This window comes from Onychostruthus taczanowskii, unplaced genomic scaffold (assembly GCF_017590055.1).
Source record: "Onychostruthus taczanowskii isolate IOZ18803 unplaced genomic scaffold, ASM1759005v1 scaffold10, whole genome shotgun sequence".
In the NCBI taxonomy this organism is placed as follows: domain Eukaryota; kingdom Metazoa; phylum Chordata; class Aves; order Passeriformes; family Passeridae; genus Onychostruthus; species Onychostruthus taczanowskii.
In genome coordinates, this window is record NW_024496526.1 from 726,075 (window position 1) to 747,093 (window position 21,019).

Genomic DNA, 21,019 nt, shown 5'->3' on the forward strand with positions numbered 1-21,019 from the left:
CTCTGCCCCACCAACACACCCAGGCAAAGCCCTCACCACCACACACACACCAGCCATCCATCCCACAAGATATCACATCCAAGCAGGAAAAGCTCCCACTTGTTGCACATTCCTTAGCCTGAGACTCGGGAGCCAGCACGTGCCTGTGGCTCTGAACTAACCCAGATGCGGGCAGGCAGCTCCCAGCCTCTTCCACCAGCACAGGCAACAGTGCCGGGATGAGCCATGGGCTGCCGGCAGCCCAGGCAAACAAGCAGCGTTTCAGCTGGTCCTCCCTCCTTGGGGAGAGCCCCTGCACAAACAGCTTTGAGCTGGGCTTATCCCCAGTGGCATCCTGGCTGCAGCCGGTCTGGGGAAGCCGGCTGTGCCCGGGGTGAGCAGTGCTGGGAGCACACAGCCCTGCACTCCCCGCGCTGCGGGGCTTGGCTGCTCTCAGCAGATATTTGCACAGGTACAGTCAGGATAAAACAGAAGGAAAATAACCAAAGCTGGAAAGGTCCTTCCCAAGCAGGGAGCAGTCTTTTGGGAGAGAGGGTTTGGAAACCCTCACTGCCATGAACACGCAGTCAGCCTCCAGGCGAGCCGCGGCTGCGGACACCGCTCCGGCGAGCCCCGCTCACCGGTGACACACTTCCCACTGACCGCGGTCCAAGTCATAAGAGTGTCTCCAAAGCAGCAGCCAGGGCCAGGACCCCAGTGAGCCATGCCCAGCTATGCCCTGCAGGGACAGGGACAGCGACAGATGCCCACGAGCCGCACGAGCAACGCTCACTCACCTGCACAGCCTCTGCTCCCTTTGCTCCTGGTGCTTGGCTCACCCACTGCCAGAACAGCAGCTCATCCCAGGGTGTCTCTTCGGGAGAGTCCCCGTCCCCTCTGTGCACACTCCCATCCTGAGCGGGGTCCCTGCTCCCATCCACGTCGCCTGACCTCCTCAGCTGCCACCTCCGCTTCCCTCACCCATCACCTCAGGTTTCTCGTTTGCTCTGTGCTTGGCTCTTTTTTTCTTTTATTTTTTTTTCCTCCCAATCTTGTTTCTATAGAAACGAGATTAGCAGAGGGGGAAATAAAACAGCCCCATGTGACTCAGATTCCGACACTGAAGAATCTCCTGGTTGTGCTTGCCGTGGCTTTACATAACGAGGAGCCTGTGCGGGCTCAGATGGGGGTACTGGGCTGGGACGAGGGACACAGGGCCCAGCCAAGGAGAACCAGGTTCAGGTGAGCGGGATCTGGCTCAGGTGAGGAGCACCAGGCTCAGCTGTGGAGGGACTACCAGGCAGAAGACAGCGATGCCTCACCTCCACTTGCTTTGGGTTTGCTGTGACAGCCCCGATGCAATGACATGTCACCAAACCCTGCTGGCACCCCCATGAGCCCCTGTCACCCTGCATGGCCCTGCCTCACTACCTGTTCCCATTGAGAAGGGCAGAAAGCAGAAGCAGGGATGCTGAAAACTACTCTGAGTCCCACCAAAACTTCTGGGGTCCCCAGGTGAGCTTTGGAGGAGGAAGCCCCAAGACCCCCCATGCTGCCAGGCTGTCCTACCCCTGCCCTCAGCAGGAGGGAAAGTGCTTTGGGCCACCGGTCTCCAACCTTCAGGGACTCAGGGGTGACCATGCAGGCAGTCTGGTGAGCTGCAGACAGCCACATATTCCATTCTGCTAACATTCCTCGTCCTCAATCTCCCAAATCTGTGAGCACTGCCCATGACTGGAACACACAAACCACGGACTGAGCTCTTCCACCACTGTTTTGGGGACTGACACAGGACACTACCCACAGGGATCTTCCAAGCCCAAACCTTAGCTCCAGGTGAGCTGGGAAGTGCTGAGGGTCCTGCCTGACGACCCCCATGTTTCCTTAGCTTGGGGACAGGTGCTGATTGCACATGACCAGTGCTGCCTGCCAGGGTCACCCACCCAGGGCTTCTGCTGATGAACTCCTGTCTGTGTGGCACACTGCTCTTCTGCTGCTCCTCTGGAGGCTTAACCCCCACCCACCCCCCACTCCTCAGGTACTGCCCAGGACTGAAAAAGAGGCAGCATGCCCTTTCACTTGGGTACTTTTTATAGTGACAGGACAAGCAGAAACAATTTTAAAGTAAAAGAGGGGAGATTTAGATTAGATGTGTGGAAGAAATTCTTTGCTTATAGTGTGGTGAGGCCCAGGCACAGGGTGTCCACAGAAGCTGTGGCTGCCCCTGGATCCCTGGAAGTGTCCAAGGCCAGGCTGGATGGGACTTGGAGCACCCTGGACTAGTGGGAGGTCTCCCTACCCACGGCAGAGGGTTGGAACAAGATTATCATGAAGGCCCCTTCCAACCCAAATCACTCCACGATTTCTAGGATTCTATGAAATGAGAGTCTAGGACGATGTCCTGTCAGAACACAGCATTGAAGTGCCTGCCCCATGGAACAGCACAGCAGCTCAGCTGGGCTACCAAGGCAGCAGAACCTCTCAGGAGGTTTGGCTACTATGCAAAGGATGAGGCACTGGCTTATCCAGTTCCTCCAAGTCCCTGGTTTTCCTTTGGGATTTCAGTGTCCCACTTCTCAGGCTGACTCAGCCATGATTAGCTGGTGAGCTCTGCTGCTGTGACAGCCCCAGGCCTGCCTGCAGGATATGACATTAGGAAACCTCTCCCCCGCTAGGGCACACTGGTGTTCAAGGGGGTCTCAGTTCCCTCCCTGACAAGCTCAGGACAGATCAGACAGAATGTCAGAGCAACTGTGGGCAGCCATACTGAGAACAAGTGATGAATTTGGGCATATCCACTCAACCAAACTTTCCCATGAGTTGTCCCAGAGGGCTGGGGATCTGATGTGCAGGCTCAGTGGTGCTGCAGAGAAGGAGCCAAAGGCTCAAGCAGTGCTGGGGGAATGAGCTCTGTGAGGGCCCTGGCTCACCCAATTGCTGAGGACACAGCTGCACACCCAAACCACCCTGTCCCTGGTGGGACAGAGCTGGGGATGCCTGTTGTGACCCAGCAAGAAGGGTGCTCAAGAGCAGGGCAGCTGGGCAGCAGCCCAAGGCTTCCCAAGGCCAGGCAGAGGGACCCCAGGGATGCTGCAGATGGGGAAAGAGTGACAGGACTTGCATGAGAGGGTAAGGAAAGAATGTAGAGGGCTCATCAAAAGGGAACAAGGAGAGATGTCTGACAGCCCTGGGATATGAGGCTGCAGCTCTAGACAAGTTGATCCTGAGACCCTAAACCATTCCTCCCCCTGCCACAGCTCACCTCAACATGAGCCATTGTTCTGATAGCCCTAAAACAGTAAAGATGGGTCAGAGTGCAACCCCCTGAAAACCACAGCCCAGGGCAGCCCCTTTCATTAGCCCAACACAGCTGTAGTCACTGGGAAGTTGGGGAAGGGATTTTTATAACAACAAAAGTCTCAGTGGTCACTGACATTTGCCAAATATTGGGGGCTATAATCAGTGCTTAAAGCCTGTCAGTGAGAGCTGCTGTGCCAAGCCTGACTCTTCACAAGCCGAGCAGATGCAGGCACCAGGACTGATGCTGGGCTGGATTCCCTAGAAAGGACCAAGCTGGGCTCTGCAGGTCCTGGCTCTGCAGCCAGAAGTCAGGCAGAGCAGATGGGATTCTCTTTTCAAAGTATGATAACAGGGTCACAGAAACGTCTGCCAGCAAAAGGACTTGGATACCTTGATCTAATTATAGCTGGCATTATCAGGCTGCATTACAATTAGCAAGTCAGTGGCCAGTCTCTATTTCTGGTCTGCAACACGAGGCAGGTCAGTATTCCAAAGCAGAAGGAGAAGGGAAGCAGGGGGAGCAGGGTGGAGATACCTTACAGTGTGTTTAAATAAGCAGCACAGCTGCTTCCGAGCACTGTGGACAGGCGAGTTTTATTTGGAAGGTGTTTATATGGAAAGCCAAGAAGAGAAACACAACCCATCCCTCCAGCACAGCCTCTGTCTGTCTGCAAGCAGCTCCTGACCCCACACCCACTCCTTCCCCCCGATGGTGAGGGCTGCCCCCACCCTCCAGGTAAACTGGGGGTCCCACCACACCTGGGGGGTCCTGTGCCTCAGAGCAGAACCCTGGCCCAGCTTTTCATGGAATTGTTAACGTTGGAAAAGTCCTCTCAGATCATCCAGTCTGACCACTCCCCCAGCACTGCCAAGGCAACCACTGAGACACATCCCCACAGAAGTTTTAAACCTTTCTGGGGATGGTGATTCCACCCCTAGCCTGAGGGAGCCTCTTCCAGTGCCTGAGCACCCTTCCAATGCCTGAGCACCATTCTGCTCCTTCCAGTGAAGAAATTTTCCTCAACATCCAAACTTTTCTAAGTTATTTAGAAGCCAAATTGAAACAGCATCCAGGAGGAACCCAACCCTCCATCCTATCTGAGCCCCACAAAACCTATTCCTACCGGCCCGTCCATGTTCAGCACCAGACCAGTCACTTAAGGAAAGCTGACAGCAGCCAGAATCCCTGGAAATGGCTGGCATTTTTAGAACATCTTTTTGTTTTCTTTGAAAACCAGAGTTTTTTCAAACTTAGAGCATTTGATGCAAAGTATATGATGCTAATCCAAGCAGAAGGAACCATCTGATGAATCCCAAAGTAAAATGTTCCTTTGTTTTGGCTTTCAAACATTGCATTTTAATACTAATGCACAATCAGAATGGAAGGTAAATTTGCATGTCCTTCCCCTAAAAATTCTTTCTCAGAACAATAATTTTACTCATTTGCATTTTGACAATAACAACTGTCCCCTCTCTGACCAACATCTGTGCTGTGACAGAGATGCTGGGCACATGTGCCACAGCCTGGTGAGTCATCCTGCACCCCAGCATGACTGTGCCTCTGGGGGGACTGGACCTGCATCAGTATCATCTCCCCCTGAGCAGACACCTGCCAGCTGGAAACCCACCCCCACAGGAAGCATGCCAAGGGTGGGCACAGCAAGGAGGCAGCAGGATGAGCTGCTGAGAGCCCAGGAGTATGAATGTGGTCTGAAAAGGGGCTACAGGACCTTGCAAGAGGTGGGATCCTGGAGACAATGTAAGACAATCAGGAAGTTTCCTCTCTCTCCAGATTCTAAGCAATATTTAGGCTGGGATCTGCACACCTGTGCCATTGTCACATTAAGATCCTGATGTTGCATGTTGGTGCTGTAAAACAGCTGAAAAGAAGAGAAGGCTTTGGGGGTGCTGCTGGCTGAGAGCTGGACCTGCCCCGGCCGCGTGCCCCCAGAACCGCCCTGTGCTGGGCTGAGCCCGGCGTGGCAGCAGGAGGGGGGATTCTGCCCCGCAGGGAGACCCCACCTGCAGAGCTGCCCCAGCCCTGGGGCCCAGCCCAGGAATGATGTGGAGCTGCTGCAGTGAATCCAGAGGAGGTCACAGAGATACCCTGCAGAGGCTGGAGCCCCTCTGCTCTGGAGCCAGGCTGGCAGAGCTGGGGGTGCTCACCTGGAGAGGAGAAGGCTCCAGGGACACCTCAGAGCCCCTTGCAGGGCCTAAAGGGGCTCAAGGAGAGCTGGAGAGGGACTGGGGACAAGGCATGGAGGGACAGGACACAGGGAATGGCTTCCCACTGCCAGAGAGCAGGGATGGATGGGATACTGGGAAGGAATTGTTCCCTGTGAGGGTGGGCAGGCCCTGGCACAGGGTGCCCAGAGCAGCTGTGGCTGCCCCTGGATCCCTGGCAGTGCCCAAGGCCGGGCTGGATGGGGCTTGGAGCAACCTGGGATAGGGGGAGGTGTCCCTGCCCATGGCAGGGGGGGGGACTGGAGGGGCTTTAAGGTCCTTTTCAATGCAAACCATTCCACAATCCTATGACTGTATGTAAGCAAAGATCTTTCTGACTCCCAGCCATTAACCAGATCATTGACAAGGACCATTTCATGACTGGCACATACCAGTGTGCTTGACTCTCAAAATTAACAGTCTACTTTAAACACAAAAATCCATCCATATACAGACAACAAATAAATAAAACCGACAAAATAACATGGTCAAAAATTCCTTTCCTTGGGCAAAATTCCCATCACTTTGCTTGTTTTTAAGAATTCTATCATTTCCCTCTGTGATTGTTTTTAATGAAGATATCTATCACTCCTTCCTGAGCAGCAGGACGGAGCACTTGGGCTCTTCCAAGCAGACTGTGTGAGCATGATGGATTGTCCATGTGCCAAGTCAGAGGAACGTGCAGACTTGCTCCTGTCTTGCCAGGAGCCAGGTTTTCAGAATTCCCCTACTAGCAATTACAGCTTTTATCCTAATTAAAAAGACAGCAGGGAAACTAAAGAAAAGGACTAAATCCAACCAATGTTTTTGTTCATGTTCCCTCAACAAGGATGGGTGAGGAGGTTCCTGAGGGGTTCAGTCCTCCTGGGACTTTCACCTCCGTCCACTCCTGCCAGCTGAGCCCACACACGGAGAGGCAGCACCATGCCGTGCTGGCAGCCCCGCCGTGCCGAGCCGTGCCGTGCCGTGCCGAGCCGTGCCTGCAGCCTGCCCTCCCTGTGCGGGGACAGACGCCCCGGGGGATGTGCCATTGTTTAGTCTGTGCACGGCCCTGGCGCTGGAGCCGCCTCTTGTTTTCCATGGCCCCGCGTCCCACGCTGCACAGGAATGGAAAAGCTTGTTATTCTGGGCTGCCGGGCGGCCGGGCCCTTCCAGGAGCGGGGAGCAGGGATGTGGTTAGGGCGAGCCGGCCGCAGCCTCCATGGATCAGCTCCTGGCTGGCACCCGTCTCCTGCAGAGCACGCCGCCGGGCGCGGGCAGGTGACGGGAGCTGGCTGTGCCGGGCACACGGATGCGCTCCTGTGCCCAAGTGTGCCTGCACGGGCCTGGAGGGAGGCTGAAGGATGGGAGGAAGGTGACAGAGAATAAGCCCAGACCCCAGAGGCACCAGACAGCATCTCACTGGCCTCAGTGCTCAGGAGCGGTAAAAAGCCAGGACACGTCCCTTTGGGTGATGCAGCACTGGAACGGGCTGCCCAGAGGGGCTGGGGAGTCTCCTTCCACGAATATGTTAAAAACACACCTGGGCACTATCCTGTGTAACCTGCTGTAGGTGACACTGTGCTTTAGCAGGGGCTGGACAAGATGATCTCCAGAAATGCCTTCCAGTCCCAACTACTCTCTGATCACATGGCACACACAGCCTGACCCATGATTCTGCTGCATCTGCACCATCTGGGTATCTGGGGGTTCTAGTGACCCCCAACGGCACCCAGTACCTCTCTGTTTCACTCACAAAGTTCCTCAAACTGGTAAAGGCCTACCAAAGAAGTTAAAACGGATTAAATCCCAACCTATGGAGGATCCTGGGCAACCAAAGGGTAAAAAGAGAATGGCAAAATACCACAAGTCTGATTATGAGATGTAACACTGGTGCTCACCAGCACCAAACAAGAAAAATTCACTGAAGTACTTTAATGGTCAGAAGAATGTGACCATAAAATGCCACCGTGTTACCACAGCCTTAATCTGCCCTCTGCGGTTCCTCTCCTGCAGGGAATAAGTGATTATTAGGGACAGCTGGGCCCACACCACAGAGCCCACTCTGCTGCCAGCATCTCCTGGTCCCAGGATGGGTTGCAGGAAGATGCAGACCTGCGGGGGCACCTGTGGAACTTTGCCCTGGCTCCTGGGGTGGATCTGGCTGGGGGCTGGGGGTGGAGACCCTCCAGGCCACAGTTCCAACCACACCTGTCCATGCTAAACAAAAACCTTCCTCTCTGGTTTTCCCTCAGGATTTGTAAGCACGTCAGAATTAAATCCCAGTCTCCTGGGCTCATTGCACTGGTGCAGGAATCTGCATCTTTTTCTCTTCCCTGTGTCCCAGTTCTTCTCAGTTCAGTGAACACCCTTCCCCACCTTGCCCAAGGCACTTCAATACTCATGGGGACACAGGACGCTGCTGAGCAGCCCTTGAAATAATGGGGACCAGGAGAATGGGAAACACATCCCTACAGGCAAACCACGGCTTCTTCAAACTTCCTCCCAGTCCAAAATTTTCCTTGAAAAGGCATGACAGGGAGTTACAAAGGTCCCTCTTGCAAGAAGGGGAAAAATGCAGGAGAGAAAAGCCCTTGGCATGCCTCCCGCGCAGCCGGCTCCGGCCCCCACGGCTGCCATGGAGGTTTGAGGGACTTGAAGGGATTTGCGACGCAATAAAAACATTCCTGCTTGCAAAGCATGAAACCCCAAAAGTTTATGAGAAACCACTGTCTTCGGGATGTCTGCATATCTTCGGGCATCCTGGGAGCTGTAGTTCAAAGAAACCCAGAAAAAGCAAGCCACTGATAATGATGGTTTCTGGATGGAGGTTGTGTGACTATTGGCTCCCGCTACAAAGCCTGAATTTCTGGGATGCTGAGCCCATTTCTGCAGCCAAGTGAGAGGAGAACTCCTTGGCGTCTGGGGCATGAGGGACTCCAGCCCCACAGCGAGGGAGAGTGAGAGGCACCCAGAGAAGGGCAACCCAAAAACCAGGTGTTGATAACTGGGAAGAGGGATGCACTGCAGCAGAGGCCAAGAGGGACAGGCCAAAGCCATTTCCAGGGCTGGGAACCTGGCTGGAGCACGGCCTCGCCTGTGAGCTAAAACCTCTGTGCCTCAGTTTCCCCATAAACTCTTATTATCCCCCTATTCCCAAGGGCTACAAGGGTTGGCCTTCGCTGTTTGAACACCCATGGGGAGCTGAACTCCTCAGAAGGCAGCTGTTCACACTGCACCGGCAGCATTTAATCACCTCTGGGCCCATTTCTTTGAGCCCATGAAGGACAGCTGTGCCAGCCAGGCTGCTGAAAGGCACTTTATTCCAATGTAAGACACCCTGCATGCAAGAGCCACCTCCCAGCAGGAGAGCCAGTGGCATGTGATGTGACACCCTCCAAATGAGGCACTGCCACACCTGAAATGCCCTGGGGTGGAGGGGCAGTGGTGGGGGGACAGAGATGTGAGAGGCTGTGCATCATCCTGGACTGAACGTGGAGTGATGCAGGAAATACTTTCATTCCAACCAAGGAATCCTGCAGCAAAGACCACAACCTAGGTGAAGCCAGCACTGGAGACACGAGCCAGGCAGGTGACTTTCTCACTACCTGCTTTGTATCATGGGCTTGGGCTTCACAGGCCAGAGCACAAGACTGCCCCGTGGCTGTGCAAGGCCCTGTGTGACACAGGACAACAGCTGCCCACCGACGCACCCTGACACAGAACCGCGGGGAGAAACCCACAGCATCAGACCTGGCACCAGCTGACACAACCACCCCAGCACGGTGTGCTCTGCTAGCTGCTGAAGGCCTGAAGGCCTCAGAAGGGGTTTCTGACACTTGGAAAGCAAAGATAAACCACAGGAGACCTTGTCCTTGGGGAAGACCTGTAGCCCTGAAGAACAAAGAAGAGGTGGAGCCTTCACACTGGCAATGGCAGCATGGATGCTATTGCATGGATGCTCTCCCGCTGTGGCATCGTCCCGCTCCAGAGCAGAATGCCTCGCACATTGTTGCAAACACCACACGTTGGTGCTCGCCAAACACTGCCCGTGGGGTGGGAACGCCACACAAGGCAGGTCCCCAGGACACAGCACCCTTCTCACCTCACAGCCACTCCATCCAGGCTGTCACAGAGCTGGGCCTTTCAACTCCTCAGCACCACTCTGGTGTGACGAGACAGCAGGTCCACACAACACTACAGCCCAGAGCTAAGGTTCTGGAGGTTCTGCAGACAGACACCTTGGTTTTGCAGAGCTGAGCCCTCTGCTCTGGAGAAGAGTGGCTAGAATGTTTCTGGGCCAGCTGTGCCTTCACAGGCAGTGGAAAGGGCACCCTGAAATGGTTGAGGCCAGGGCACGTAAGCTGAAGACCTACCAAGATTGAGGACATGATGCTGGTGCCTCTTGCTTCCTTCTCCTTGACTGCCAAACTCACACAGCAATCCTGATTTCTCCTGGAACTAAATCCAGATTGACTGAAACCATGCAGCGGACACAGCCAGCTCCCTGTCTTGAGGCTCCCAAACTCCAGGAAATACCCACAGGCCATGCTCTGGGGTGAATGCCAGCACCTGCTCCACCTCTCCCAAGGCAAGGTCTGCACTGTGGCCTTGCAATGGTTGTCCCCACTCACCTCAAACCTCAGTTTGGAGCCCTTGTTCTGTACCTCAGAGCTGATAAAACCCAGCTGAGGAAGATGATGGGGGCTTCAGCAGCAGAGCAGATGCTCAGAAACCAGGACTGCGTCCCAGCCAAGCCCAGCCAAAGCACAGCATGTGCCTCCTGCACTGCAGGTCTTCTCCTGCACTGCCCGACCCTGACAGAGCCTTTTCATGGCACCAACAAGCCTCAGGAATGGACACCTTCAAAGCAGAACCTCAGGGAGAGAAGGGAGGAGCAGGAAGCTGCTGTTATGGGCCATTCCTGAAAGGAAAAGCAACCATGTGGGTTCAGAGCACCTCTCAGCAGCTGGAGGAACACACAGGCACTGCTGTGGTTTGAGACAGGTTGGCTCAATGCCTCCCAACAGGTACCCTGGGCCTTCTGCAGTCATATCCCTTTGAATTAACGCCACTCTTCAGATCTCACTAACAATGCTGACATCTGGGTATTATACCAGGAGTCGTTCCCAAAGCTCCTGTACCTTTTTCCAAAAGAACCAAAGCAGCAAAGGGTTATTAACCAGGGAGACAGTGAGCACAGGGAAGGAACTTGCTGTTCTTTGACAGGAGCTGTGCTAATGAGCGTTATAAAATTAAAGATCAGGAAAACCTCAATGACAACTTCAGCCCTAGAAAAGCTGCCATTCAACCCCAAGGAAAACAGCCAAGAATGAAGAAAGTGCACTGTGAATGCTGGGTACACATTCCAGAACTTTCACCTCCAGCACCAGGTTACTCCATTAAAGCAGAGTCTGGTTTTAGGCTCATCACAGAGGTATCCCAAGGCCCTCTGCTAATTCTGGGTATGATTTCAGCCAGCCACCACCCTATCTTGATGGAAAGCAGTTAGTTGATAGCCGAACCAGGACTCTGCAAGCCACTAAGAGCACCATGCAGACACAGATCCCTGTATTTTTTTTCAGCACATTCCTTGGAGACGAGTGGCCCTGGTGTCCTCTCTCCTCACACCTCCTTGGAGCTGGTTAATCCACACAGAAGAGGAGCTGTTTGTGGCCTTGCAAGTGGTTTTCAGGTTTGCTTGAATGGTTTGCTTGAAAACTTTAGTGGTTTTCAGGCTTCAACTCCTTGGCCACTGAAGGGACTGCTTTAACAGGAGCAAGTCCAAAGAAACACTTCAGCATGCGCTCATCTCCCAGGTAAGAGCAGCCTGTGGAGATCAGTGCTCCAGAAAAACACTTTCCTGGATGTGATGGAGATGCCACCACCAAAGCTGTACCAGAGTAAAACCTCCCAGGACTGCCTCTCCCCAGGAAAAACAGCAAATCTATATTGAATGCCAATCTATACTTTAGGCATTTAAAAACAAGCACAACTCACTCCGCTCTACAAAATAACAAAAATCCTGGAAAAAACAGAGCACAAACTGTGCCTTCACACATGCCCCACCAAGCGTCAACCCAGGGTGAGCAGAAGCAGCTGAGTCCAAAGAGAGTCACATTTTCTAGGGAACATTAATGCAGCCCTGGAGCTGGTGGTGACAGGTGAGCTCCGGGCTGCTGGCTGGGCTGGGCTCAGTGGGAGACGGGGCTGGAGCCCCATGGGATGGATGCTGTAAATTAGGAATGAAAACATTGCCCCCTGCTCAGCAGAAGGCTACACTCAAAGTGAACCGTTGTCTGGGACAGCCAGCGGGCGAAGAAAGGCGATAACAACAGCCCTGCCAGAGTCCAAAATATACACGCAACTTGTTTTGAATTACTTTGTGCTGGGCTTTAAAATATGCTGAAAAATTTCCATCCAGCCTGGCTGTGGAGCTGCAGGAGGAGCCTGGGGTTTGTTTCCACGTACAGTGATGCTGGTCTGAATTTCTCCCCATGGGTAGTGAAAAGAGAGAACTCTCGGGGAAGGCAGTGGTGAGAGAAGCAATGGCACAAGGAGCCACCCAGGGTGCTCTAGCAGTGATTTTGGGTGGGGACTGCACAGTACCCACACCCGTGGCTGTAGTGGGGAGTGATGCCCCTTCCCAGCACAGGGAAGTACCCCATGGACACATCAAGCTGAGTTAAACCACAGAGGGAGATCTGCTCCCTGAGTGGGCAGCATAGCCCCCACCGGCGCTGGAACCTCTCACTTGTGGCTCAAATCAAGGCAGCTCCATTACAAACAAACCTGTGGGAGGGAGAGGCAAAGAAAGAATCCCTCGAGGAATCTGCAAGGCACTGGAGGAGCTAAAAATAACCACCACCAACAAATCAATCTAGAAACAGAAAGCTAAAATCCCTAATAATAGAGGGTTGCCAGGTGGAGGAGGGAGGTGCCTGACATCCTGAGCCCTGGCTCTGCCCACCAAAGATCCTGCAGAGTGGGGCCGCAGGAATGTGGGACTGAGGGGGCACCGCTGCCTCTGCCTCCAACACACACCAGCTCCCATACAGGGAAGTGTGGCATTGTTTCCCTGTTGTTTCTTACCTTGTGGTTTCAGATCGTCTCTCAAGATGGGCCAGCTGACTCCAGGCAACCAAGATGCTTCAGCCAAACTGGCCAATCCCCCCTCCACTCCATTCCAAGCTCCAGAAATGGAGCCAAATCTTGTGTTCTTTCCAGTTCTGGTCACCATCTTTCCCACATCCCTCTGGTAAGATCAGTCTGATCTTAGGACTCATCTCTGTATCTATCAGTGCTTGGGTCTGATATTTCCCCCCACCCCAGACCCCTCCAAGGATGCATATCCCAATCCAGGCCTTCCACCCCTGAACATGTGCTATCACTGACAGAAACCTCAGAGTGCAGGTCACGATTATCTCACAATTGCAAAGTAACAGAAACACTCTTGGAAAGTGAATAAAAGGCTCTGGATGGCAACTCAATTGCAATGTGAAATTCAAATGTGAATTTGAGGACTTCACAGGACCAGAAGAATCTGTCCTGGATGTGGTAAGTCAGCAGGGTGGAGGAGCCCTGGTTTGTTCACCAGGCACACAAGAGAATTCCCAGCTCGCTGGAAGGTCCCAGCGCACGGGCAGAGAGCTGCTCCCGTCCTCCACATGCCCAAGGCCAGCAGGGAAGGATGCATCCAGGGGGACTGGGAGAGCCCCCACACTCGTGCCATCCCCACCCTCCAGGCTGCCATCCACACACGATGACATGTCCACGGCCAAGCAGAGATGTGCTGTGGGGGCTGCACCCATCCCTGTCCTCACCCCAGCCGCGGCACAGCCCCCCCGGATCCAAAGGGCAGAACTGGAGGGACATGAGGCAAGGACAGGCCACCCCAGGAGCAGGGACAGGAGCTGGGGAGGAGGAGGTAATTCCATGTGTTGCCCTTGCCTCCCCCAGCACGGCTCAGCTCGGGTAACGAGTGCTGCGGGAAAGGGGACGCTGCTCCCCTGACACGATACACGCTGCTAATCCCAGGGCTTTATCTGTCACTTTATCTGTCACTTCCTGCGGGACCCAGTCCCATCCTGCCTGGCTCCCGGGGTGCTCCCTGCCTGCCTCCCGGCTGCCTGCCTCCCCCATCCCCACTCCTCGCTCCCTCTTTGCCATAAAAACTCCAGGAAGGGGAAAAGGGTGTTGACAGGGCGTCTGTTAAATCAAATGAGCTGGGAATGAGTGGGAGCCTCATCAGGCAGTGCTCCCAACTCTCCTGCCACAAAGTACTTCCCTGGGCTGGGAGGGGAGAACAGCACCGGCGTGGGGCTGGGGACCCACCCGTGGGGTCCCTGCTGACACAGGGCACCCCTGCGAGGTGCAGTAGGTTTAGCGCTGGCAAGGAACTGTAGAGGCACAGGAGCGAAGTTCCCAGTGGCCATCAGCCCCTCCTCGGTGCTTCCCTACCCCACTGCTCCCTGCAGGGAGCCCCACTTCCCTCACATCCCCAGCCTCCAGGGACCAGCAGCTGGCCCTGACATTCCCATCCTGCACCTCCTCTCTGGCTGTGAAGCAAGAGCCCTGGACATGCCTGGAGGGATCTACCCAGGGACCCAGGCCCCAGCCCGGGGGTCCCCATGGCAGTGCCCACCCGGCCAGTGCCAGCTCTCTGCCCAGGAGCCCCAGAGCAGAGAACCTGCACTATGCAAGTGCTGGGGCATGCAGCTCGGCAATAGCCCAGCTCTCCAGCTCAGGAATGTCCAAATAAATACAGAAATACATAAAAAGGCCATAAATAAGGTTGCCTGAGATGACTGTTTGTCTCCCGCCTGGCCAGGACCCCTGCTCCCCCGCTGCTGTTTGCCTTGGCAGATGACAGCTGGGTAATTTGTTTCCATTGCAATGAAGTCCCAATTAACTGGAATAAACTTTTTACACTAAGTGTGTTTGTTTAACAAACTGGCTCTTTCAGAGCCTCACCGAGACCTGATTGATGCATTTGAGGGGAGTGGAAACACGCTGGGTGCTGGGACATTAAAGCTGCAGTGTCTGAGCAGGCTGGGGCTGAAAGGGCTCTCTCTGTGTTTGGGAAATCAAAACTGACACCTCTGATGTCTGGACTGGGATAGGGATTTCAGCATGGCCTTTGTGTACAAATATTGACAGTTTCTCATTCGCTGTGGCTGACAGCCCCTCCCATGTCCCCTCGGGGCCAGAGATGGCCCAGGGCCACGCTCTGCTCTGCTGGGAGAAGGTGGGATCCATCCCTGCTGGGATGCACGTGGTCCCTCCTGCAGACAGCACTGGGGGCTCCAGCCAGCCATCAAGATCCCAGAGAAAGGTGGGATTGACTCCACAGGGAACTCCCAATGAGGCAGAGCCAATGTCTGCAGAAGCAGCCACGCTCCTCCTGCCAGCCTTCTGAGAGGAGCTTCATGGCTCATGAAGCCATTGATTTACAGCAGCAAAGCCAAGATGGTGAGAGACCAGTCTGAGATGGCTAGAAACTGGTTGGGAGTCTGAGTCTGAGTTCACACCAGAGTTTTCAGCACCACAGTCCAGCTGAGGGGAGGTGAGAGAACAGAGAAACATGATAAAAGCCCAGAAGCAGAGTCCTCAGAACCATTCAGTTGGGATGGAAGTGGCAAAGCCAAGTGGACAAACTGCACAATAGGGGTCTGGCACAACTGGGAGCCGAGGCAGGCAGTGAAGACACTGTGCAGGCAGAGGGACTGCCTGGACACATCTGGAGACAGCAGCTCTCGTGCTGTGCCTCCTTTGGGAACATCACTGCTGGGAGCACCCTCAGGACAGCAAAACTAAGCCCCGCATCTGCCAAATGGTGGGCTAGGATGCAGAGGGACAAAAGAGGAACACCGTGGGGAAAAGATGACCCAACCACCCCTGGCAGTGGTGCCAAAGGCAGGCACCCATCACCACTGCTGGCTCTGCTGGGATGTCCCACAAGGAGGGAAAAGCCATGGCACAGCTCCATGGCAGAGCCCACGCCAGGATCAACCCCACGCTGGAACTGTGTTCCAGCTGCCTGGTGAGACACTGTATGAATAATAAGCACTTCTGGAAAACAAAGCACTTCTGACATCCGAGGGGACAATGAGTGCAGCTGAGCTTTCCCCTGGGTACTTTTTCCTTCCTACCTCAAACTGCAAAGGAAAACCTCCAACAGACCCTGCTTGAGAACTGTCAGCTCCAGAGGTGTTCTTGAAGCATTTGCTGGGAAGGCTTTTCTATTTCAAATCTAAAAATGGGAATTTGCAGGTCCCAGAGCTCCTTTCTTCTGCTTCTTCAGCCCATTTCCTCAAAGCAACCCACACATTTCCATTTACTGTGGGGCAAGGTGGTGTTTTCCTGTGTCTGGGGGTTGAACTGATCTCCCACAATTCATCAGTAAAATGCTCCAAAGTCTACCTGAAGTCAGCCTGCCAGGGCTGTCCACAGCTTGATTCAGTCAAGTCTTTAATTTAGGTGTGAATACCATTATTCATGGTTCCAGGCCCTGGCACAGGGTGCCCAGAGAAGCTGTGGCTGCCCCTGGATCCCTGGCAGTGTCCAAGGCCAGGCTGGACAGGACTTGGAGCAGCCTGGGACAGTGGGAGGTGCCCCTGCCATGGTGGGAGGTGAAATTAGATGTGCTTCAAGGTCCCTTCCAACCCAAACCATTCTGGGATTCCATGATTCTTCAGTGATTATTATCAGCTCGTCCTACATTCAGGATGTGTTGAAGCCACCAGAGGCAGCACTGATGGCAGAGCTCTGCACTGTCTGCCCAAGCTCCCTGTGCAGTCCATGGGGAGGTAAGAATTCATTTCACCATAAATTAGATGGAATGCTGGTCGTGATGCCCTTTCACATGATGTCCTAAGCCTGAAGAGACAAATAAGCACCCTCACCTTAATCCCTTCCCACTGCACAGCCACCACACCACCCTAAATGCTGTGTCTGCCAACGCCAGAAAGCTGCAGGAAAGCTGAAATCCTTGGGTCACCCTCCATGCCCACGGCTCTGTCAGGATGCAGGAAAGACAGCATGTTTCCCCCTGCAACACCCTTAGTCACACTTTTCCCTGAGCAGATTAGCAGTACTGCCACGTCCCTCTGCAGGCTGCCAACCACAGGCCAGTCCCACCTGATTGTCCCTCCCAAAGGAAGAGCTCCAGGATCCAGCTGATGGCTCACACAATCTGTGACTGGCCCTGCATCCCTGGAAGTGTTCCAAGAACGGGGTTTGGAGATACATGGGACAGTGGAAGGTGTCCCTGCCCATGGCAGAGGGGTAGAACTAGATGATCCTTAAGGGCCCTTCCAGCCCAGCGTGATTCTCCAGTGCCCAGCTGTCAATGTGGCCCTGCAGGTGGGAGCAGGGAGAGAAAATACCACAGTGGTATTTGAATAAAAACCCAGATTAATCCGCAGCTGTTCCAAGAAACTGTATCAGAGCCCTGCTTGTGCTGTGCTGAGAGACAAGCTCTAGAGATGATGTGAGGCAGCAAGGTGGAGAACGGAGAATGAGGAAAGGGAAATTTTCCCCCATGAGCAGAAACTGAAGGCACTCAGCATGCCTCGAGCTGCTCCGCTGCTGAACGTGATCGCAGTGCCTGCGTGGGAGGGTGGCAGCGAGTGAAGAGGAGGGCACTGCACACTTACAGTGCACACCATTATACGTTCTTCTGTGGAATTACAGATCTTTTAGCAGTTGGTGCTTGAATAAACCTTCTCACCAAGGACTGGGGTGAGGCACAGCACATCATACCTAAGCCAGCTGCAGGAGCTCAGCCTTAAATGCATGTTCCCAATGGATAAGAAATAATGTGTTACCGCACTGGGAGACTCTCAGAGCCAGCAGTAAAATCATGGAACCATGGGACAGTTTGGGTTCCATCTAGCTCCAACCTCCTGCCACGGAGTGCAGAATAGAGTGGTCAATACAAATTAAATATTACAATGTATAGGAAAATTATTAGGGAAACTAAAGAAAGGGAAAATATGTGGCTGGACATGGAAAATCTGCTGTTGGGGGCCAAAGGCTAGCAATAGGTCTGGTTTTAGGGATCACTGGGGCTACTTTAAAGCAGAATCTGTAGGAGTGCTCAAATGATGCAGAAAAGGAAAACATAGTCCATATTCATCCCGTGTTTGGGGAAAAAAATGTGAGTAAACTTAATTCCTAGGAGAGATGAAGCTCTCCTGAATCATTAGCATCCATGTGTATCAAATGCGGCCAAATAGCACCAAGAAGCCAGCACAGCCAACACATACCAAAAGCTGGGAAGAGGAGAGGTTTTTGGGCTCTGCTGCTTGTTTTGAGCCAAGGTCAGGCTACCACATCCAGATGGAAATGGCTCCTTCTCCCCAACATTCCCACCCGGCAGCAAGGGTGACCTAGTTACCAACCAAACGGTCAGCCCCATATAGGACCCAGAAGGCAGGGCTCATCTGGAATTAAATTAAGAAATAATTAAAGGATATAAGTTCTAATTAGAGTCAGCTGGTGTGTCTTGGTGGGAGAGATCTTGTCAGATGAGCCTGATGTCACACTGTAATGAACACTGGCTTGCAGGAAAGGCCTTGTGCACCTCCCGGCTGCGCAGGCAGAGCTGTCAATGCTCCTTGAGGCTCCCATTTCAGAAGCTGGGGCTATGCAGCCCAAATCAAGCACTTTAAACAGATTTAGAGCCGGCTGACAGGTCTCACACAGAAGGTGTCAATGGGGAATCGTTAGCGAGGCTCCACAGGGAACACACCAGTCGATATTTCCATTGATGATCACGATGGAAATACAAAATCCTCGCTCAAAAAATTAGCAGATAACAGGAAGATTGATGGAATGGTAAATATTGATGAGGAGAGAGGGAAATGCCTGGTAATGCTGAGCCTATTCAAACACTGTACATGATAATGCAGCCCAGCCCAGGATAACACAGCCTGGGAGAGGGATTTCAGGCTGTATTTTCGAACAGAGACTGGATCCCAGACAAGAGGGAGCCTCCAGAAAGGGTCAGGGGTCACCACGGGTGAGCAGCCCAGCACAAGGCTCTAATGTGATGCTGTAATGAAAAAAGCTGATGCAGTTCTTGTGAGAGAGCAGGAGAGCTGCACATACTGCACTGCTGGGACTGCCACTGCCACTCCTGCAATTAAGGTGTCCATGTTTAAAGGGTACACTAAAACAGCAGAGCCTGGAGGGATGAGTCACAAAATTGATCTGGTGGCTGGAGAAAATACCATGCTGTAAAAGATTTGAGCTATATTGAGTTTATTGATAAAAATCTGCCACCCACCAAAAACCAGAGTGGTGCCAACTGCTTTTATCAGCGAGACGTGCCAGGAGGCAGGGACAGGGAAGTGGAGCCCAGCAAATTCTAGCAAGTTTTGGGTAAGGATTAGATACATCTCAGGATGCTCAGAGAATTAGATAACTCTCAGAAGGCAACAAAAACCTCTACAGGAGCTTGAGGGCAATTCATATCCCTGCAGCACACGGGAGGCCAAAGGAGTGATCTAATAGACCTAAATCCCACTCAGATTAATCCCAGCAGACAACTGGAGCTCCAGGGCTGACTCCTGCCATGCACAGGATGAAGGCTCAGGAGGGCTGTTTAATGATTTTAAAGTGACAAAGAGCAGGTTTGGAGTAAATGCCATGAAGAAACTGTTCTCTGTGAGGGTGGGCAGGCCCTGGCACAGGGTGCCCAGAGCAGCTGTGGCTACCCCTGGATCCCTGGAAATGTCCAAGGCCAGACTGGACAGGGCTTGGAGCAGCCTGGGATAGTGGAAGGTGTCCCTGCCATGGCAAGGGGTGGAACTGGATGAGTTTTCAAGTTCCTTCCAACCCAAACTATTCTGGGATCCCATGAGATAGTCCTGGCCTTGGAGCCATGAGGAGCTGGGGTGGCACTGAGCTCCTCAAAGCAGAAGTTCTGAGCTACAAGTCCAGCTACGCTTAAGGAATCCCCATCAAGTCTTGTGCCAGAAAAAGCATGAGGGAAAGGATCCCTCTGTCTGGGAGAAAGCCCAGCAGGGATTGCTGGCTAAGCAGCTCAGGAAACTCCTCTCCCCACTTCTCCCTTCTGCTCCTGGCTGTCTTTGGGACCAATGGCTGCTGCGGGTGGCAGTGGTTCCTCCCGTAGCTAAAGCATCTCTGTGTTGACTCACTGCAGCAAACATTTTGCTCTCTTGCTTAGGGGAGAAAGCAGGCTTGGTTATTTGTTAAAAATGCCCATCTTCCTACGCTCAATTCCCTTTCCATGATTAATGCCAGCCGCTGCAGTCGTGGCAGGGCTGCAGCTGGTGCTTAGATGGCTCCTGTGCCAGCCTGAGTGCTGAGCTGGCCCCATCGTCCTCCCAGCACCAGAGGGAAGGCAGCCCCGGGCTCAGAGCAGCAGGGCAGGCAGATGCCATCTTCATGTCCACACCAATGGCCCAGGGAGCCCCAGTGCTTGGGCACAGAGGAGCCATGCCCACTCTGCTCCCGGAAAAAGCAGCAAGGAGAGGGACCCGATGGTGAGCAAGGAGTCTTGTGCTGCCCAGAGGCTCTGCAGGGGGACAAGGGCTGAGACCCAACCCCTGCTGGCATTTCATAGGGACAGAATCCCCTCAGGGAAGTGCACAGTGCAGGGGAACAAGGCCCTTCAGCTGAGACAACAGGAAGCATGACAGAAAGACTTTGAGTCCTTGTGTGGCAGTGCTGGAGACAGGGAATCAGGCCCAGGCAGGTTTTTAATTGGAATGGAATTGAAATTACAGGGGGGACAAAATCCAACCCTGCTTTGGTGTAAAGAAAGGGGCTGGGGGATCAGAGAAAAAAAGCCCTGCAAGTTTCTATGACAACTGCCACAGTAAGAGCCTACACTCCAAACTCACTTAACACATTAAAAGCTGCAGAGAAACAATGAAACCTGGGACTTTATTTTATACCAGGTGCAGGAAGGCCATTCCCAGGGGAGAGCAGGTACAGGGCCTGGGGCTGGTCCAGTGCTCCCATGGCCTGTGCATCCAGCGCAGGGTGAAATGAGTTCAGCGAGACCCAGCAACTCCTCCTGCTGTCCCCTGGGCTCCAGGGACCACTAAAACCAAATCCTTGCCCAAACCTTTATTGGGACAACATATTTCATTCTGGTTTATCAAGGGTCCTGATGCCATCCAGGGTATCTGTGTCCTGAAAAACCATGGATCCAGAATAGTTTGGGTTGGAAGAGACCTTAAAGCTCATCTTGTTCCACCCCCTGCCATGGCAGGGACCCCAGCCACTATCCCAGATTGCTCCAAGCCCCATCCAGCCTGGCCTTGGGCACTGCCAGCGATCCAGGGGCAGCCACAGCTGCTCTGGGCACCCTGTGCCAGGGCCTGCCCGCCCTCCCAGGGAAGAATTTCTCCCCAACAATCAATTTTGATCTCCTCTTTTACTTTAAAATTATTCCCTTTTGTCCTGTCACTCTCTGTCCATGTAAACAAGACACTCTCCCTCTCTTTAATAAGCTCTTTCAAGTACTGCAAGGCTGAAATGAGGTGCCACTGAAGCCTTTTCT

The 21,019-nt window shown here is 53.5% G+C and overlaps 1 protein-coding gene across 6 annotated transcripts in view; it reads right to left on the reverse strand.

Moving 5' to 3' along the window:
• LOC121338186 (ankyrin repeat and fibronectin type-III domain-containing protein 1-like) overlaps positions 1 to 21,019 on the reverse strand; it is a 252,262-nt gene that overhangs the window by 46,224 nt on the left and 185,019 nt on the right. Inside the window, exon 1 of one of the 6 annotated variants that reach the window (XM_041408945.1) lies at positions 777 to 966. The exons of the other annotated variants lie outside the window; for them this stretch is intronic. The gene's annotated coding sequence lies outside the window, so the exon portion shown is untranslated. Of the gene's footprint in view, positions 1 to 776; positions 967 to 21,019 lie in introns of those variants that run through there. 6 annotated transcript variants of the gene reach the window in all.